The sequence below is a fragment of the Sander vitreus genome, chromosome 3, assembly GCF_031162955.1.
Source record: "Sander vitreus isolate 19-12246 chromosome 3, sanVit1, whole genome shotgun sequence".
In the NCBI taxonomy this organism is placed as follows: domain Eukaryota; kingdom Metazoa; phylum Chordata; class Actinopteri; order Perciformes; family Percidae; genus Sander; species Sander vitreus.
Window position 1 is genome coordinate 22,027,890 of NC_135857.1, and position 19,523 is coordinate 22,047,412.

The 19,523-nt window shown below is 40.3% G+C and overlaps 1 long non-coding RNA gene across 1 annotated transcript; it reads left to right on the forward strand.

The window, feature by feature from the left end:
* Positions 1–70: 70 nt before the first annotated feature.
* Positions 71–7,694, forward strand: LOC144513056 (uncharacterized). The gene is made up of 4 exons (XR_013501081.1): positions 71–152; positions 1,745–1,910; positions 4,642–4,748; positions 5,993–7,694. It is a non-coding gene; the product is annotated as an uncharacterized LOC144513056 (long non-coding RNA).
* The last annotated feature ends 11,829 nt before the right edge of the window (positions 7,695–19,523 follow it).

Below are 19,523 nucleotides of genomic sequence, written 5' to 3' on the forward strand. Positions count from 1 at the left end.
AATTTTGAAAACTTTTATTTTGAAAGAAAAGTGGCCTAACCGTTGGTCAAATTTTTACTGCCTTGACGTTGTTGTTTGATCCCTTCCCGGATGCTAGGTGACAGATTAATCAACCATGGAATAACTTCCCACCATGTGAACACGCCGGACAGGTAACTAGGGAGTGTGTCTCTTCTTTTAACAGCTTTACACAAATAAGACAGTGTTCCAAAGTTTTTGATATTCTTAATGTGTTTGCATTTACAGTGCAAATCCATTCTTCTACCATTTGCCCTTAGCCTTTGGTCGTCACAAAACATAAAGTTCTCTTATGCTTGCCCCAGAGACTTAATGTTACAATCAGCATAAGTTATGAAATATTCATAATTCAGTTGAAAAGTTGTGCTGTGCATATGTTTTCTGATCATCTCTGTATTGTAGCCTACATGTTTTCCAGGTACGCTACAATACAGGTGTTAATGCTACCAAGACCAAATATGTCAAATTGTGCACATTTTTTTGTAGACCGTGCTATGGGTTTTCTTATTTATGAGTGTTATGCTTTTTAAGTTTTTGAATTTTTAAAGACAGTCCCCACAGACAACATGTAGCCTATTTGTTTCTTAGCTATTACAGTCCAAAACCCCATTGAGATTTCAAAACATTCAGTATTGCACACTGATTAACATAAGGCCATTAGGATGATATTTACAGTTTGTATTTTGAATTATCCATTCAAATCTATCGAAACACATTCAGTTTATTATATTATATTTATAACACACCCAGTAAGACGAACTCCTTTCAAGTCTCAACATTCTCATAAATTTACATGCTCACATAAGCACAATATGATGACATGCACAGTTCTATGCTGTTATTTAATTAAGCCTGATGCAGAAGTCTTTTAAACCCCCCATTTACTCCCATTGCATGTATAACTTCGCCAATACATGAAGATATGATTATCATTTTGATATTAATATGAGTCATCCAAAAATGATGCCGATCAGCATCACACAGCAATCAAATGCATTTCTTGCATGCTTCTTTAGTGCACTGTGTACCCAAGCAACAACTGCTGGTCAATAATTGTCCACTACAATATGAGGAATAATACCAGCTCTTGTATAGATTACGGGTATAGAAAAGACACTGCATTTCATTTTCCAAGTTAGATACTCTGAGGTTTTTGTTCTTTGCATGGCTCAGCCAGGACAATCTCATTTGCCACAGACAGTGCAGAGAAAGAGGAAGAAGATCCCAGTGGTAAAGCAAGATCAATGTCACAGGCCTTCTCCATGCTGCCTGTTTCACACACAGACAACCACTGTCTCGCTCTGGATTTCTCATGAGTCCACAGTTACACTGTCACATGTTCACCCCATCTCCCTCTCTGTCTCACTCGCTCATTGAAGTTAATCACTATAGTTACAATAACCTGAATAATATGAGGAACGACTGTGACCACAAATGATCATCTTTCCGGGGTATTGCTTGTCATGCACTCGGTCTTGTGAATGACCCATTTAAGCACAATTCCTATTTTTTCTTCCCTGTGACTTTGAGATACTTCCTTAGCCTGAGAGTATAAAAACAAGGGGAAGCAGGAATGCATTGTTAAATTGTCTGTTACTACCCATGAAACAAAGTGAATCCAGTGGTGGATCATGTGTGTTATACTTCCTTGGATTAAAGGATTTCTCAATTTATTGGCACATGACCTCATTTTTTTGTAAGATTATTTTTTGGCCTTTATTGACAGGACAGCTGAAGACATGAAAGGGGAGAGAGAGGGGGAATGACATGCAAAGCAGAGGGCCACAGGTCGGAGTTGAACCTGGGACCACTGCGTTGAGGAGTAAACCTCTATATGTGGGCGCCTGCGCTACCAACTGAGCTATTCAGGCACCTTATGACCTCATTTTTAGGTAACAATAAAATGATTATGAATCCAGCAATTAGAGGCCTGTGAGGTTGACGCATTTGTTTTTCTCTAGTGCACACAGAGCTGCAAATGTATTATAAATGGTAATAGATAACTAACATATTTAATGTTTTTATCAGACAAGCATTAATCAGATAGATCAAGAAGACTTTATTTTTCACGAAACAAAGGGTTATTGGTAAGTTATTTGAAGAAATGTGTAAAAAAATGTCACAATTGTCTCTGCACAACTTTAATTTACTCAGTAGCTTTTGTTGTTGGTTATATTTTAATAATGTGCCTGTGTTTTTTCTGTTGATTCAGTATTTACCCATCAGCTTCCTCCTGCAGTTCCACTGCCGGCCACTACACGGCACTCCACGACACCATTTCTATGCCTTTAATCCATTCTGAGCAACACTAGCATCATCTGTGTGTGAGCAAATTAGGCAGCTTAGGAGAGCCAGTGGTCCTACATTTGGCAGTGCAAAGCTCCTTTACTGGGACATTGGTACTTAATCCTCACAGCTCTGATCATTACAGCTGATCAGAGAGAATGAGAGCACTCTACGTTATCTCATATGCATCTACCTTTGCCTTAACAACACAACACAAATCTCCACCTAATAAATATAAATTCCAATCTTTTGCTTTGTGGTCACTCATTGTTACAAATATGGATGAGAACTGTTTTGTATAAATTAACACCAGCAGTGTGAGTTTAATTTTGAAGCTGCTAAGTGAGTTTCTACTACCCAATATCTGTTTTTATTTTAATAAGAAATAAAAACGGTATGTCAACTAATTAACACAATATCACAACCTAATATAATTTATTTAACTGTAAGAGTTAAACAAAAAACTCCAGCAGTAATACAAAAGTAATCATTTTTGTATAATTCTGTTTACAACTAATGCTAATGTTAACCAGGGATGCAACTAATAATTTGCATCATTGATTCATCTTTTAGTCAATAAAAGTGTCCATTACAGTTTCCCAGAGCCGAAGGCGACATCTTTAAATTTCTTATTTTGTCTCACCAACAGTCCCACCTCAAATATATTCAATATACAATTAAAAGACAGAAAAGCACAGAAAACATTTGAGTAGCTGCTACCAGAGAGGTAGCTACCAAGGTTTTGTTCTTGATAAATTACTTAAGTGAATATTAGATTATCAAAACTGTTTCTGAAAAAGAAATATTAATTGACTTATTGTTTCAGTTTTACTGCAGATGTGTTACGGCATGAAGTGAGTGCATCTGTGATTTGTGTTTTAAAGGGCACATCATGTAATCTACAATCCGCAGAAAGACAATTACGTCTGTACACCTGGAAGAAAAAAGACCAAAGATCCACAACAGCAAAATAAGACCAAAAAAAACTTTGTGAAAAAAGAATGTAAATTGCATTTTGAAAACGTATCATATATATACTGAAATATATATATTAGAAATATACTGTTTTTCCATCAAAGCCACACAAATTAATGTTTCAGAACATGAGCAACTCTCTACCAAAATAACAAACTCAATAGCTACAATATAGGCATGTCATGATGAGATATTAGGGCCATACTGCAGTTAAAAGAATATTTGGAGTGGCTGGGTTGGCTCAGTGGGTAGCGCAGACGCACATTTAAAGAGAGGTTTATGCCTCGACACAGAGGTCCAGGGTTTGAGTCTGACCTGTGATGAATTCCTACATGTCTCTCACCTAGCTGTCCTGTCCATTAAAGGTGGAAAAGCCCCAAAAAAAAAAATCTTAAAAAAAGAAAGAATATTTGGACAAAATACACTGATTTGTTGTACGAGTGCAAGATGAAAAAAAAAACATTTTCATAGACTAGAAACGGGGGGGGGCAGCTAGCATGGCTCAGCTAACACAATTCACTTATAGCAGCTCCTCTAAAGCTCACTAATTAACACATATCTTGTATATTTGATTCGTACAAAAACCAAAGTGTAGAAATGACAAGTTGTGGCTTTGTTACGTTTCGACAGAGCCAGGTTAGCTGTTTCCCCGTTTACAGTCTTTATGCATGAGACACGAGAGTGGTATCAATCTTCTCATTTACCTCTCGGCAAGAAAGCAAATTAACTTATTTACATTTTACATTACAATGTATTACATTACATTTAGGAATTAATTTTTCAAGTTTAGTCTAACATTAGAAACAGTGTGTTATGAAGTCTTGAATTTGCCAGATTGCCGGTTCTGTGACCCCACCTCTTGGCCTTTTATAGTGTCACACAGGCCTGTGATAAGCAGCCACACAGACAGCCACAATCACTGTAAGTCGATAATGCTGATAAGAGATTTTCTGAATCTGTTAGCATTTTCCTGTGATATTGGATGCAGTGTAATTACAGCACATGCATGACAGAGCTGAATGGGCGGCAGGGGCAGGTCATAATGAGCATGCCGGCCACATGTTTCTGAGGCAAATCTCATTTTGATATCCAGTCTACCATGCTGTTTTATTAGCAGAGTGGCTGGGGTCAATTAGCTTTCAGCTCAGTACATTCAAATATTTAAATTGATATAATGTAGCTTGCTTTATTAATTCCTTTAGACTGAGATGAAAAGATGATTTTTATGTTTTCGTATGTAAAGGAAGATCATATGTTTATTCTTTGTCTGCTTTTGTGTTTCCTCTCTCTGCATAGCAGGGATTGACATATAGTTAACCTGTTCTTCATAACAAGCAACTTTCCTGTCTCTCCCTCTGCCAGAACTGTCAACCTCCTAACAAGGTGTACATATTCACAGCTGCTACTGCAGGTGAGCAGCCCAAATGAGGAGAGCCTGAATAAGATGAGAGGAAAGAGCCAGACAACAGGTGCGTGGGTACACCACTGCTCATTCCCTGGTACCACACTGCATGTTTCCAGCCATGTAAAAGACAGCTGGTTTTGATTTATTTTTTATTTTTTTTAGATCAGTTACTTGTAACTGTATGGCAACTCTCACTGCTTAGACAGGCGGGAGTATGACTAAGGATGGCTCATGCTAGTCTCACAGGCTATTCACACTTACTCCAACCCCCGTGGTGGTAGCGTTGCCTCTCTGCAGTGTATCTGTATCTGTTTGTTCATTCATAAAAAAAGCATTAGTGACACGTAGATGAGTCATAGAGGCTAGTGTCTAAACAGGCTACGGTGGCAGTCAGGAACACTGCCACCCCTTCTGCTCCTTGCCTCAAGGCACTACTCATACCCTGACCAGTCTCCCTAGTTACTCTAAGGCTTACATACACAAACATATGCCATCTGTGTTTGTATAAATACCACCGAACCCACCTGATGTGTCGGGTGCCACAGAGCAGATGTAGCTGTAGTAGTGGGCAGGAGAGCGGTGGCAAACTGTGGCTGTTCTCATTGTTGAGATGCTGTTTGTCGATATAGTTAGGGCATTCTGTACTGGGATCAGTTTAATGCAGCTGTTGTTATAATTATTCACCACAACAGGTAAACAGTTGTGTTTTTATTTCGCCCTGTAAAGAAATCCATCTGAGGTCATCCATAGTATTATCTTTTGCAGATTAGACTGTTTCTCTGGTTTGTAATAACTCAAATAATAGATAGGGTAACTTTGGTGTAGAAACTGGTTTTTAGGTCTTTCTGGCTCTGGTTTTTGGCTTCCAAACAAGAGTTAAATAAATTACATAGAAGCAGTTTGCAGATCTTTGCTTTGACTTTGTGGTTGAAATCCTTACATATTATGGCCTGACGGTGTTAATTGTAGAGCAGGCAGATGGAGAGCAGGTGTGTGTGTGTATACAGTACGTGTCACACTCCCCCCTGTGACTCTCAGGGGTTATATCAGGTGTAACACATGGAGTTTGTTTCCCCATTAGGATGGGTATCTCCAAGGTGATAGCCAATTAGAAAAGCTGAACCTGGCTCTTAGGACTCCTGAGATGATAGAGATCAGATACAGCTCATCTCTCACAAGCAAATTGCTTTCACAAATACAGCATATTTGTAATGCTTATTGCAGAGGTAGGTCTACTGTATGTCTGTTATTTCCTCATACTAACGAGCACGCGTTCTCACACTCTGCCATGTTTCTTTGCTCCCACAGCAGCCAAGGCGAAAATTCCACTCTGAAGTAATATTCTCATGAAGGCTGGAACACCGTCTCACCTTGCGGTGTGGTATTGAGTCTCCTTTGCGCTTGACTGTGTCCCTCTGTTCTTACAGCTATCTATCAGTTTCATAGCATGCAATCTGCATCCTTCCAGCCTCCCACTACCTGCCCACTAGTGCGGTATTGTGTTCTGCGTGCATGCACTGTAAGCATACAGTGTACATAAGCATATTGTGTTTTTGCGAAAGGCTCAAGTGTGTACATGTTTCCTGGCCCCCTCCATAATAAAATATAACACCCACAGCAGACCTGCCCTGGCAAGGGTTGGATAGTGTGGAGGGTACTTGCCCCCTGGCTAGATGCTACTCAGAGAGGGGAAGATAAGGGCTGTGAGGGTGGTTGTGTGGTTGTAGGAAGGACTGAACGAAGGCAGGGAGGGGGTTGGAAGGCGAGGAGTGGGGGGCTTCTTCATACATTTTTATGACCACATAGATAAGGTCAGTAGTGTTCCATCGTTACTAGGCAACACTGTGACCCTGAGTTGGATTGAGTTGTGAAGCTGAGAAGTCAGATATTCTTATTACAACAGCCCAGCTTCAGTTGTGCATTTGTTAACAAGCAGCCTGTCTCCGTGTGCCATTCTGAGAGTCAAGGCTGAAAGACTGCTTTAACTGGACGATTAACTGAGGCACTGAAATAATTAGACGGCCATTGATTGGGTTATTACATTGTTACAGCCATGTTGGTCATATACCGATATCCATGCCTGTTCAGATTCGTGATTATGGTAAAAGTGATGAAAAATTACGGTGGGGTGTTTGATTATATATTTTAATGAGTCAGTTCGTGTGGGGATACACTAGACTGTGGGGGTATTGATTTTTCAAGTTTTCAAGCAGAGAATGGAGGAAATGGAGACCAGGCGCATATGCAGCCAGAGTACAAATCACCAAATCCACCCTTTTCCCTCCCTCTTTTTACTTGCACTCTCCACCTTCACTCCATTCCCTCTCCACCGCTCCTTTCTCTATCCCCTCTTTTCCATCACCCTCTCAGCTCTCCAGCCTCACTTCTGTATTTCTGCCACTCTTCTACCAGCCTTTCATTACGCTTTTTTTCCCCTCTCCTCTCCTTTCGCTCGCTCCCCTGCCTCTCCTCTTCTCTCCTCCCATTTCTGTCCCCTTCAGCGTCCTAGTTTAGCACGTCAAGGTTGGCTACAGATATGCTCCTCTGTGCCTTGGGGCTAACCAATGAGAAAGTGGCTGGGGTTGCTGTAGCAGGCTGGGGTGTTGGTATCATGAATTGAGAGGAAGATGGGAAAAGGTTACTGTAGTGCATGCATGTACTGTGGTCCTTTCGGCAGAGTGGAATTGAAGTCTTAAAAGGTTAAAATACAGTATTCAGGAAATGTGGGGCTGTATTACAGATATGGCTTGCCTCTGAAATCCTGTCATATCTTTCGATGATCATTTGAGTTAGGGTCTAAATTAGAATTAGCAATTCTTCAGTTCAAGATTATGCATAGCTTCTATTGGACTCCCTCCAGATTGTTTAGAATTGGTCTGAAAGACACACCAAATTGTTGGAAATCTAAGACAGTGGACAGCCAATTACTTCATGTCCTATGGTCCTGTGATAAGGTCCAGGAATTTTGGATAACCTATGTCAGATTGCAGGGACCCAGGTTCCATTCAGCCCAAGAAAGCACATAAAAAGCTGGGTCCAGACTAGTTTAATGATTGCCAGACTTTTATTTTAAGAGGATGGAAGAATAAAGGGGTGCCATCAATCCATGAGATTGTGAGATCCGCGAGATGGCTAGGGTGAGGGCGTTTGAAAAAATGTCATATAAACGGTTTGCCAGATTGGATGGCTATACTAGAAAATAAGGAAAGTACCTGAACTTTCTGGAGGACTCCTAAGAAGCTTTGTGCTGGGGAGAGATGTGTATGATGGGCTTATGGTGTTGTCATTTATACATGTATATTTGGTTTGTTGTTTATTGTCTATTTTGTTTCTATTCTGTTGAATGGTTTTGAATATTGTAGTTACTGTGTCATCTTTTCTTGATTTTTCTCTGGGTGGGTGATGATGACGAAGGGGGGAAGGGGACGTGTTCATGTTGTGAGTTGTATGTTTTGTATTATGTTAAAAAAATGAGAAATAAAAAATTGTTAATCACAAAACAGAATTAGTAATTTAGAGAAAGAAATTAAAGGCATAGTTCAACATTTTGGGGAATATGCTTATTTAGTTTTATTCTGCTGAGAGTTAGATGAGAAGATTCCACTCTTAAATCGCCTGCATGCTTCTTGCACAGGTCCCGCAAACCCAGCGCATGCATCTCAAAATTTGAAACATCCATGTCTGCAGCCACATTAACTGCGCTAGCTCCTTGTTGAAGATTGGCTCATAAGTCTGTGGGAACCCCGACCCAATCTCTTCCTATTCAGCATCCTTCCAAAACACAGATAATCAGATAACTGACATATTTGTAAAGACCAGAAGATGTGCTGTAGTGGCAATATGCAGCCACTATAAACGTTTTAACTAAGAACCGTCACGTTCTGCTTTTCCTGCTTCTTCTACAGCAGCCTTTCCGTGTGCTTGCTGCAGACTGGACCACAGCACCCACTACAGTGTCAGAGGCAGAGTGACAGGAGCTTGGCTTGCGCAAGTATTTATACATAAATTGTTGTTGACAGTGCACCCACACCCTCCCCCACAGAGTATGCCTGAGCCCTTATATGTGATGCTATGTTAGCTCAGTTTTGCATAAAGACTGAAAACAATTTCTAGACTTTGTGCTAAGCTAAGCTAACTGGCTGAGTGGTATTGATCTTCTCATCAAACTCTCGGCAAGAAAACGAATGAGCACATTTCCGAAAATTACAAACTATTTCACTCAAGAGACAAATTTTGAAGTTTAAATAAAATGTATCTATTTTATCCTGGAAAGTTTTAAAGTCACAGTTCGAGATGTTATGTTTCTGTAATATATGAACTCAAATTATAAAGCAAGTATTTTATCCACACCATCGAGTAGTGCCTTAATGTTGATGTTGATGGCCCTCCAAAGAAGGTAATCAGACATCAGAAACGTACTCCTTTACTCTTTCCACTGACCTCCACAGACACACATCTCCTCTTTAGTATTTTATAATTAGTCCCTTTGACCCGTTAACTTCTTCAACCCTGTTATGGCAGTCCTAATTTAAAGAGTGTGCATGTGTCCTGATGCTGATTGACCTGCAGGTGTCTTTTCATCCCATTGGGACCAGTAGAGGGTAAGAGTACACCACCCTGCACTCTGTTTAGGAGCCACATCACTCCTGCCCTGGCAACATGTAACCTTATACACACTTCTATCAGGAGCCACAAGCGTGGATTGTCTCTTATCAATGCCATTGTCTTAGCAAACAAAGGGGGATCATTATACCGGAGCTGAGAATGTTTCTATTCTGAGTTAATGGGCCGCATAGTGTAAAGGCAACCTGATCTTCCTTTGGGTAACGAAGGAGTGAGCCGAGGCTTGACATTTTGCTGATGATAGGCCGGTCTGTGTTTTGTTGTAAGAGACACTGGGCTTCACAGGAGTTGTCAAAACAAGAAGCCCCATCCTGAGGGATTACCCAGCCTGTCTGCACACACGCCAGGGACAGGGTTGGCCAGAGGGACAGGGAGGGGCGGGGGGACTCTGTGTGTGTGTGTGTGTGTGTGTGTGTGTGTGTGTGTGTGTGTATTTGTGAGAAATAGTATGACCTCTGAAGCGCACTGTGTTGTTACCTATCTGATCTCAATTCATTAGCTAGGTAGAGGATAGCACATGATAGAGTGTAAAGTGAAGTTGCGTGGTAGCAGTGTATTTAAACATTTTCTTTGATGTTTAATGTACATTTGTGAAATGTATAGTATTGGGTTGGATTCTCATATTTTCACCATTGCTCATGATAGTAATGTTGATGGAGGCAAGGAGCTCAAGTGTGCTGCAGCTTTTCAAAAATGTAACAGGAATTATTTCAAACACTTTTTAGAAGTAGTCCTTGGAAATCCCTGTAGCTGTTAAGTTACCATGACTAATAGTCATAAAGGGCCAAAATGTGAGAATAAGAACCAAAATTTCCCTTTAATATTAACCTTTTTTCAAGGCCTAGACACTATTTATGTAAGCTAATATGTCAAAGTATATGCTTTGTTTGTGTCTTTTGTCTGTGTTTTTTCTTTAAATAAATGTCTCAATTAAAGTTAATGCAGTAAGGTAACATCTGGTGGAGCATCAATACACTGATTAAGAAAACCTCCCAGATATTAAGATGCAGTTCATTTTGCACAATCCACTTCTTAGTTGCTCCAAAATCCTTCTTTAATTTGCCTATGTCAATTCATCTACATGTATATCACTTCAACTACATCGTCTTTGTTCTACCATACTGTAGATTTACCATATGGACTCTTAAATATGCTTCCCCCTTATTTATTTCTTTATTAAGTGAATTCACCTACAGACATCAACAGCCTTCCCACAGAATTATTTCACACATTACAGTTCTACATTGCTGTGTGGAATAAATTAAAATACGACAACTTTCACTGATATAACTGCTATCTCTACTCTGATTAATGTCTTATTTTATCGTTCACGATGAAGTTGGCAGTAAAATAAAGAGCACAGAGCACAGATCCCATGCCAGTGTGAGTAAAACAGTCAGAGGAGTCACGACCTGGGGTGAGCAGTGTTCATGAATCGTCTCACATGTGCTCTACTTCTTTCCTTGTATCCACACAAGGACATGGTGGCACATGTAAACACACCCACAGACAGTCACGCATGCATGGCCACACAGCAAGGCCAAGACCGTCTGCAGCAGCCCCGGGGCCTCATTGTCACATTCACTTACCACTGTTTAGGCATCATGCTGGGGGGCTAAAATGAACACCCTTTTCCTCCCCCTTTACCCACACAGTAAACACAAACCCCACCAAAAATCCACTCTACTCATATTCAAAATATGGCTGTGGACGAACTGAATTATGTTACATGGGCCATGTTTTTCTATGCTTATATCATGTAAATATGTATATGACCTGTTGTCATGAGGATATATCAAACCATGATGACAAACTACGCTGTTTTTTACCGCAGTATTTCTCCTTTTGTAATGTCTGTTCATGTCAGTAAAATAAACAAATGATATTTCACTTTCAAATCATACGTTTCGATATGATTTACTGAAGTGATTAAGTTACATGGCGCAGGTGCAACCTGACAAACCTGATCAATGTTTCTTATAATGCATTTTTACCGTGTGTTCCTCCACACTTCTAACGGATGAATATCATAATGATATACTGATTAAGAAGCATTATGGGCTTTAAATTCAGTATATAAGTGAAAATAATTTACATTAGCCTTATAAGGACATACATATTGTTTTAACAGTTTGAAAACATATGCCTACATGCTTGAGTATAATATGTTAGGGGTTTACTACTAAATACCTCAGCCCACTGGTCACAAGATCAAGACTCTTGTCTTCAGAGTGAAAATCAAGGTATTGTCTTTCACATTAAGTAGCCTGTTCAGTTGTACAGCTGTCTGCTGGGTGTAAGTGATAAACACCAGCACCTGTTTTCCATAAAAAAATGGAAGTCCCTGTGTGCCACAAGCAAACATTTGATCTGTGTGTATCACCACGGTCAGCTAAATGTGATCTTTGTATCGCCAAAATTACAACGGAGCTATATTGTTCTCTGATGCTAAAACTGTATATTTATTTCTGTTGTTATTTATCGTGTTGGGATTACATTGTACCTTAATGCATGTGTTATTAAAAGCTTCCCTTGTACAGTCAGATATTTGTGGATAGGAGGCAATCATTTTTTAATTACGGTTTTTAAGGTGAAAGGGCAATTAACCCTCACTAACCAAACATTAGACCTTATATAGAGATCAAATATGAGTCATACATACAGTACTGATTAAGGCACAATTATATAGATTTTTTTCAACCTATATTTTGAGAAACTATCATACACACCTGCTGTCATTTGGTCGTTGTAAGGTAATGTGGTCAGTGTTGATGTTACTCTGTATTTGTGAAACTGTGCTTATGCTGGGCAACTCCCATGTATGGAGTGTGTGTACAGTGATGTGAGTGTGTATATAGTGTACACACAATGCATAGCCCCCCCTGCCAATGTTACCCTGGCCTATGTGCTGGGTTGAAAAGAGCCATTGCTCCTCTTTTCTGTTTAAATGACGCCAGGCTTGATTGTCCCATCTGTGGTAGCATTAGTTTCCACATCCCACGCAAATAAAATATAACCTTTTGATTTGCATTTCTTTACTTATTCCATTTCTTTTTTCAATTTTTTAATTTCAGCTTCTCATAAAATCCTGTTTGCTGTGCTAGATTATACCAATGCCTCATTTCCCCTAAAATGTCAGATGGCACCCTCTTATACCACAGATCCCCTCTCCCAATCCCTTGAGCCCACAGTTGGATCTTTTTTCCTCTCTCTTTGGGTTTTGTTTGTCTTTGCTGGCTGTTAAAGTCACCTTCAGTGACAAAAAACTTCTACCATTTAACATTGCTAAAGGCAGAACCAAGGAAAAATACTACTGCAGCACTGGTGGTTGATTACCTGTAGGGTACAAATAGGCTTTGCATGAATAGACTTTGCCCTTGAGCACGGCACTTTACATTCACTTTCCCCACTATAATTGTTCAGTGGCAGTAGAAGATAAAGGTTTCATGATGTAAACGTACATACACAACTACAACAGAGAAATGCTGAAAAGCAGATTGTGCATCTTGTTTTTTTAAGATTACTCTTTGGGCATTTTAGGCCTTTATTTGTATAGGACAGCTGAAGACATGAAAGGGGAGAGAGAGAGAGGGGAATGACATGCAGCAAAGGGCCGCGGAGCAGAGTTGAACCTGCGGCCGCTGCATTGAAGAGTAAACCTCTATATATGGGTGCCTGCTCTACCAGGTAAGCTACCTAGGCGCCCCGATTATGCATCTTGTGAGGAAAAACCAAGGTCTGATACATTTTCAGCCAGGCTGTTATTGCATCCTCCCTCTTACATGATCATATCTCACAGTCTGCTGCTGCTAATCAACTTACTTGCCCGTCCATGCCAAGAATCCAGAGCTGAAACATAAGCACAGGGCTCCTAATCCACTCTAAATGACAGGCTCTCTGACCTACTGCCCTGATTCACCCATGTTTTCTCCTCAGCGCCACAGAGACTTCAACTTGTTTGGGTTTAACTTACGGCTTAGGGAAAAAGTAAGTAAAAGGATCCTCTTACTCAATTAAAAATACATTTTGGTGTAACAGTACAAAACGAGGACATCTGCAATTAAAGAACAATTTAATTTGGGTTATTGCTAATACAAACTGAAGTAAAAGGAAAATAAAGAGCCATACTTTTTTCTTTAAGATAATTTTTTTGGGCTTTTTCACCTGTAATTTTTGACAGGACTGCTAGGTGAGAATCACAGGTTGGATTTGAACCCTGGACCTCTGTGTTAAGGCATAAACTTCTCAGGATATGTGCGCCTGCAATACCCACTGAACCAACCCGGCCACAGATCCATACACTTTTAAGGCAAGCTAGAACAGTGTGTTCTGGTGCAGACTTCAGCAAACGCAGAGCAGTGTTTGTCTGCTGCACTGAAGTGAACACTGTGAAAGAGACAGGCAAACAAGTGGACAGATATTGTCGACAAACAGAAATACAGAAAAGGGGATGATCAGAACACCAGGAGAAGGTAGAGCCATCTTTCCCAAACCCACATAGATTAGACTAATTAGACAAACTGTGTTTTCTTTTAGACAAACATATACAACTACACACAGACATAGACACCTGAGCTGAGCATTTACATCACCAGGAATAAAATTAGGGCAGACTGCGTATGTAATCCACACCCACATCATGTATTGTTTTTTTCTATTTATTTTCATTGTATACACATTCAGAATTGTAAAGATACTCTCCTCAGTCCTGATATAAGAGCAGAATATTAGTATCCTGGGGTAAATAAACAGGATTTCACTTTCAATATATTCTGTCATGTGGAATAGAGAATGAAATGCAGACTGCCCTGCTGGTTATATCACATTCAGTGTAACCGGGTTCTGTGGACAGGCCCACAGGCTTCCACTGCCTACTACAGCTACACCCTTGACTTCAAGGCAGGCATTAAAATGGAGGGGTGGTGGTGGATTACGCGGTTGAGGGAGGCATATAGAGTGTTTGTGTGTGTGTGTGTGTGTGTGCGCGCCTTTGGGGTGGGGGATGCTTTAGTTTAACCCTGTATTTTCTGATTTTCTGCAACCACTGACACAATGTTGCATTTTCTTTGTTCTATTCACACAATTGTTAAACCACTTCAATCATTTTTAAAGTATGATTTAAATTAAATCAAACAGAAAAGCCTCATTCATGCACTTAAATGAACACAAAGCATGCGTCATTGGATGTCCTTGATTTCCATTCCTTCAGGGAACTCTCGTCTGTTCTTATCCGTAGGAGAAATACCCTATTGGTTTAATTCAAGCCAGATCTGGTATGTAGTGCGGTAGACTGACTGCACCTGCACACCAGCAGACAGCGCTTTCTGTTTGAGCCGGTATCTCCGTGCGTAAAATGTTATCCTAGGTGCCTCGGTGCGTCAGGTGCAGCTCATTTCCTTAATGCAAATGCCCCACTCACTGTGTGCTCTCACACTCTCACCTCCAGTAGTACCTTGCCCTCAGGACCGACCGGTAACCGCCTCTGCTCCTTTAAGGCAATGAGGAATTAAAGCGGCTGCAGGGGCAGGGATAGGGTTATTCTCTGTAATGCTCAGAGTCAGTGTGGTGCGATTAGAGAGCGGCAGCGGGGAAGATGCGCTTGCTCGCCTCTTGCTGGACGCTCAGAGGCGATGAAGATGATCTGACTTTGGAGTCTCAGAAAAAAACTGCTTTTGGTTCTGATTCTACCACCCTCTTCCCCATGTTTGCTTCTTTGCTCTTTTAGTTATTTTTATTTTCTAAAATTTAAATTCCCTTCCCTCTAAGAATGATCCGTCAGTCAGTCTTACATTTAGGAAATCGGAGCTTTTTAAAAAAAGATTTAGTTTAGCCATTTTTTTTTTTTTTGCATTCATTTTTGTTTCAGGATCCGGTCGTACCCGGCTCTGACTCAGCTTCACACACACCTGGGCTTCACCCCTTCAGCATCCTTTTGAATAACAGGGAGAAGCAGCAAGACGCCGAGCAGAGGAGGGGAGTCTGAGCACAGCTCTCCCCAAGACAATCACAGGCGCATTTATGTTCCAAGCGCAAAGACAGGACTCAGAAAAAAATCAGTGTAACGAAAAAGTAGGAAGGAGATATTAAAAGTAGAGACTTGGAACGGTTTGCATAAAGACAGTGGCAAATGTTTAACCTTACCCCAAGCGCACAGAAGAGAAACCCAGGGAGGCACCGGTTGGTGGAAGAAGAGAAAGCATAGCTTGGGGGGATTGAACGGAGCAGGGCATGTGGATATTGGCTTTTATCTTTTTCCAGAGCATCTTGAATGGTAAGTTTCACCGGCTCATCTTCTTTTTTTTTTTTTTTTAGTGCTCATTACCTATTGCAGAAGGCAAATCACCAGCAGACAGCTAAGTGACTGGAGAGGGAGGATGGAGGTCACCTGTGACCCACATGAAATGGATTTTATATGGTTGTCAAAAGGCTGACACCCTTGATAGAGGGAGAGAGACGGGCGAGGCTTGAATTGCGTTTTAAATCCTTCAAGCTCTCCAAACCATTAGACACAGCTCTGGCCTTCAGATATACATCCTGAGCCAGATGAAATAAAACGGGTAAATTATGTTTGTTGTGGGCAGGAATTCAATTAATTGGTTTGATTGTATTGATTGGATATGATTTTATAGGTTCAAGTTTACATTGTTTTTAATTTGCATACAATTAATGTGATTTTGTTTCTTTTTTTATTTGATGCATATATGATACTTATTCTGTCACAACCTTGCTCCACTGTGGCCCTTAGTAAGAAGTGACGTATTTGATATAATGGACATTTGGTTTAACCCCTTCCCCCTCCCCCACAGTGAACATATTCTTCAAGTTTAAAGTGGCCTAAATGAATATAATGCATTAAAATGGTCAATTTATACACATATTTCTGAATCAGTAATCCATATTTTCATTTTGAACCTATTGGATGTAAAATATTGAATTTTGTTTATGGCTCTGTCAGAATGTTTCCAACATCTCTACTTTCAATTATGTCACTAATTTGAACACGGCTTTACGTTATTTACCTTTACATTTAGTTTATTTAGAGAAAATTAGCACAATTGGTACAAATTGTTCATGTTAGTAATAAAAAAAGTGTAATGTTGTTGATAAGACACATTCCAAAGAGGTCACAATTTTTACACAAGTTCACAAACACACAAAAAAAGTAAAATAAATGTTCCATTCAAATAGCCGAAAGTCTCATTCTCCATTCACTCTGTTTGGTTGTGCGTCTTGTCTGTGTTTTCTTGCACATGTGTGTTTGCGTGAGTGCATGTGTACCAGCGCACACATGCATGCACCTGACACCATGCAGGCATATTTGTGTGCTCATATAGTGTATCTATAATAAACAGCAGCAAATTGATACAGTTTATTGCATTCACTTATTGGCCAGAGCCCCTTCTACAGGGAGGGATTATGGCTGACTGGGTGTGTACGAAAACAGGGGAAGAAAAAAAAGGTGGAGTCGAAGAAGGAGAGGGAGAAAGAAAGAAAATGGAAAGATGTCTGTGAGAAAACACATTAGGGTGACAAGATAGGGATTGTTAACATATTAAAACAAAATCATGTATTAAAGGGTCAAGAAAATCTGAGTTCACAAAGCAAAAATTTGGGGATTTACAGATATAAATTCATTTAACCACATCGAGGGGCTGTGATATGACATGGCGTGTCCACAAAATGGATTTTCCCTTCTGGCTGGGATGATAAAATAAGGCTTCGAAATGGATTTTTGTCTCTGTGTCGTCGCTTGTTTAGTGCCGAGGCAACCCTCAGTCGGTGCCGTTTATTGACACTGACTCCATATAAAATGGTATCTCCCTTAGCCCAGCTTGTGCTGAAACTCATAAAGGAACAATAAGGAATCCTCATTAATCATAATCATCTGACTCTGACATTAGATCAACTGCCATGCAAGATTGTGTCCGTTTATTGCATAAGGGATTATTGAGGAGGCCTGTGGCAAACAACTGATAGGGATTAAGCAGTAAGACGGCGTTGAGTGTAGACATTACACTTTTTGTGTTCGTCATTCGCGCCGCAATCATGGAATTTTTATCACTTGCTCTTGCCTTGTCATTTGATTTGGTTTCTTCATCCCTGTACAGGAGCATAGCTATACGACTTTGTCCTCTGCCTGTTGGATGTTTTGTTGATTATCATGAAAATTAGGTGTTCTTCGGCTGAGCAGGCGTTGTCAGAATGAATGAATGACCTTGTAGATAGAAACCAGCACAGCGATTGGATTCTAGACAATTCTTGCTGTTTCAGAGTTAGGCCTATCACATGCTCACTGGCCTGTCTCTATGGTAACCTCCTAATGGGTGTCAGGGGCTGCGTCCGAAAGCGTTCACTTATTCACTCTATATGGGGGTAGAAAACTATATGGTGTGTTGTTGTCTGGTGGCAAAATAAAATAACATCAAACCTTATTCTGATCATTCAGAATCTATGCTGGTTGTTGGTTAGTGTCTGGTTCTCGTTCACTACTTACTGCATTGTATGGTTTTTGTCCACTTATGTTCTAAGACAACTCGGATACCACTACAAAATGGCAGACCCAGGAAATAGTGGACTACATAGGGAGGATTTTGGACATGGAATTGGGAGTCTGGCTCATGTCAAAAGCTGAGTTGACCCAGAAGTACTTCATTAGGAGCTAATCACATCCTGTTACATCATTGTGTCCATCCATAGGTGATAAGTGGCCAAATTCCACATTGCATTGTGGCCATTTTGCTGTACTTACGTTATCTTACTGAATTTAGCAACCAATTGAGAAAGAAAATACAGTAGATAACACACCTACACAATATTTACAAAATGTCAGGTTTACATTGCATTCATCATGGAAATCATTGCAAGTTACATCAAAAGGAAGCCAACCACAGATTCATTCAACATTTCAATTAAAAATGTATAAATCTGACATGTTGAACAGCCACATTTATTTATTGTATTCTATGAAAGAAAATCATGTTTTTCCTATTTCCTGTGCCTATCAAAGTAGAATCTATAAATTCAGTCATCAAGTACAGGAGAGAAAACATATTAAATATATCTCCCTGAAAGCTGCCTCTAGGCAAAACCACAGCAAGCTAAACTGGCCTATTCAAATTCTCATTGCAAAGATATAACGAGACAAGGCTTCTCGCACACTCCCCACAAAGACTGCAGTGATTTGTAGACATACACGCGGGTTAACCTGATGCTCGTGACTTAAAAGGGCTTATCTCGTACATCTTCAATAAAATGAACATTTACGCAGAGGTCAGGGGATCACGCAATCAAATTTTTATCTCAATTAGCTGTGACATTTCTCGGGGTAAAAGCAGATCCACTTTGAAATAAGGAAGCTCTTCCAAACCATCTAGCACAGTGTAGCTTACAGTATAGTAAATAGCTGCCAACATCAGTTAGCCTGCCAATTTTACATGACCCTACATTATTAGCAACCTGAAACACTGGATGAAAATGCTACAGGGACCGGGTGGATAGATAGATTGAACTTGGCTGCGAGTAGAATTGGGGAACCGGATTTTTGCATGGCAATAAATCTACATGAAGGCAATGAAGGCAGCGCACTGATGAGAGCCCCATTTGTTGGAGCTGTGAGGTGATTCGCAATCCTGTGTAAAGATGTCCAAAGATCAGCGGCCTCCCAGTGCGGCCACAGTGGTCGTTCACAGGCTCCGTAAGGCAATGGAGTGAAACCTGACCAGACGTACGCTGCACTCACAGCCATTAGTCTGTTTACTAATTACCAATTAGGGTTTGGTTGCAGAAGTGGTATCACAGCTCATGAAATTAAAATACCCCTTGAAAACACGTAGTGTACAGTCAAGTGATAGATCATCCTGTGCAGTCTTACTCTGATATGAATATCTAATAGGCTAAATTAAGTTTACAAACCCACTTAACTCTTGCTCACTTGTGTGAGTTATAAGAGGGTTTGTTGGGTTACATTTTGAACTCAGTGTGTGATTCCAGTTAAAAGGGCTGTTAATGTTGGGTAATGGATACCCTGATGTGTGATCATAATAGATATCTCCTACTTCATACATCCCAGCTGTATAATGAGGGCTACTCTACTGTACCGTACCTCCTTGAGCCTGTCTAGCTCTCTAATTAGGAGCAAGCTTTGGCGACTGGTGTGTGTGTGTGCGTGTGTGTGTGTGTGTGTGTGTGTGTGTGTGTGTGTGCTGCGTTCCACCCA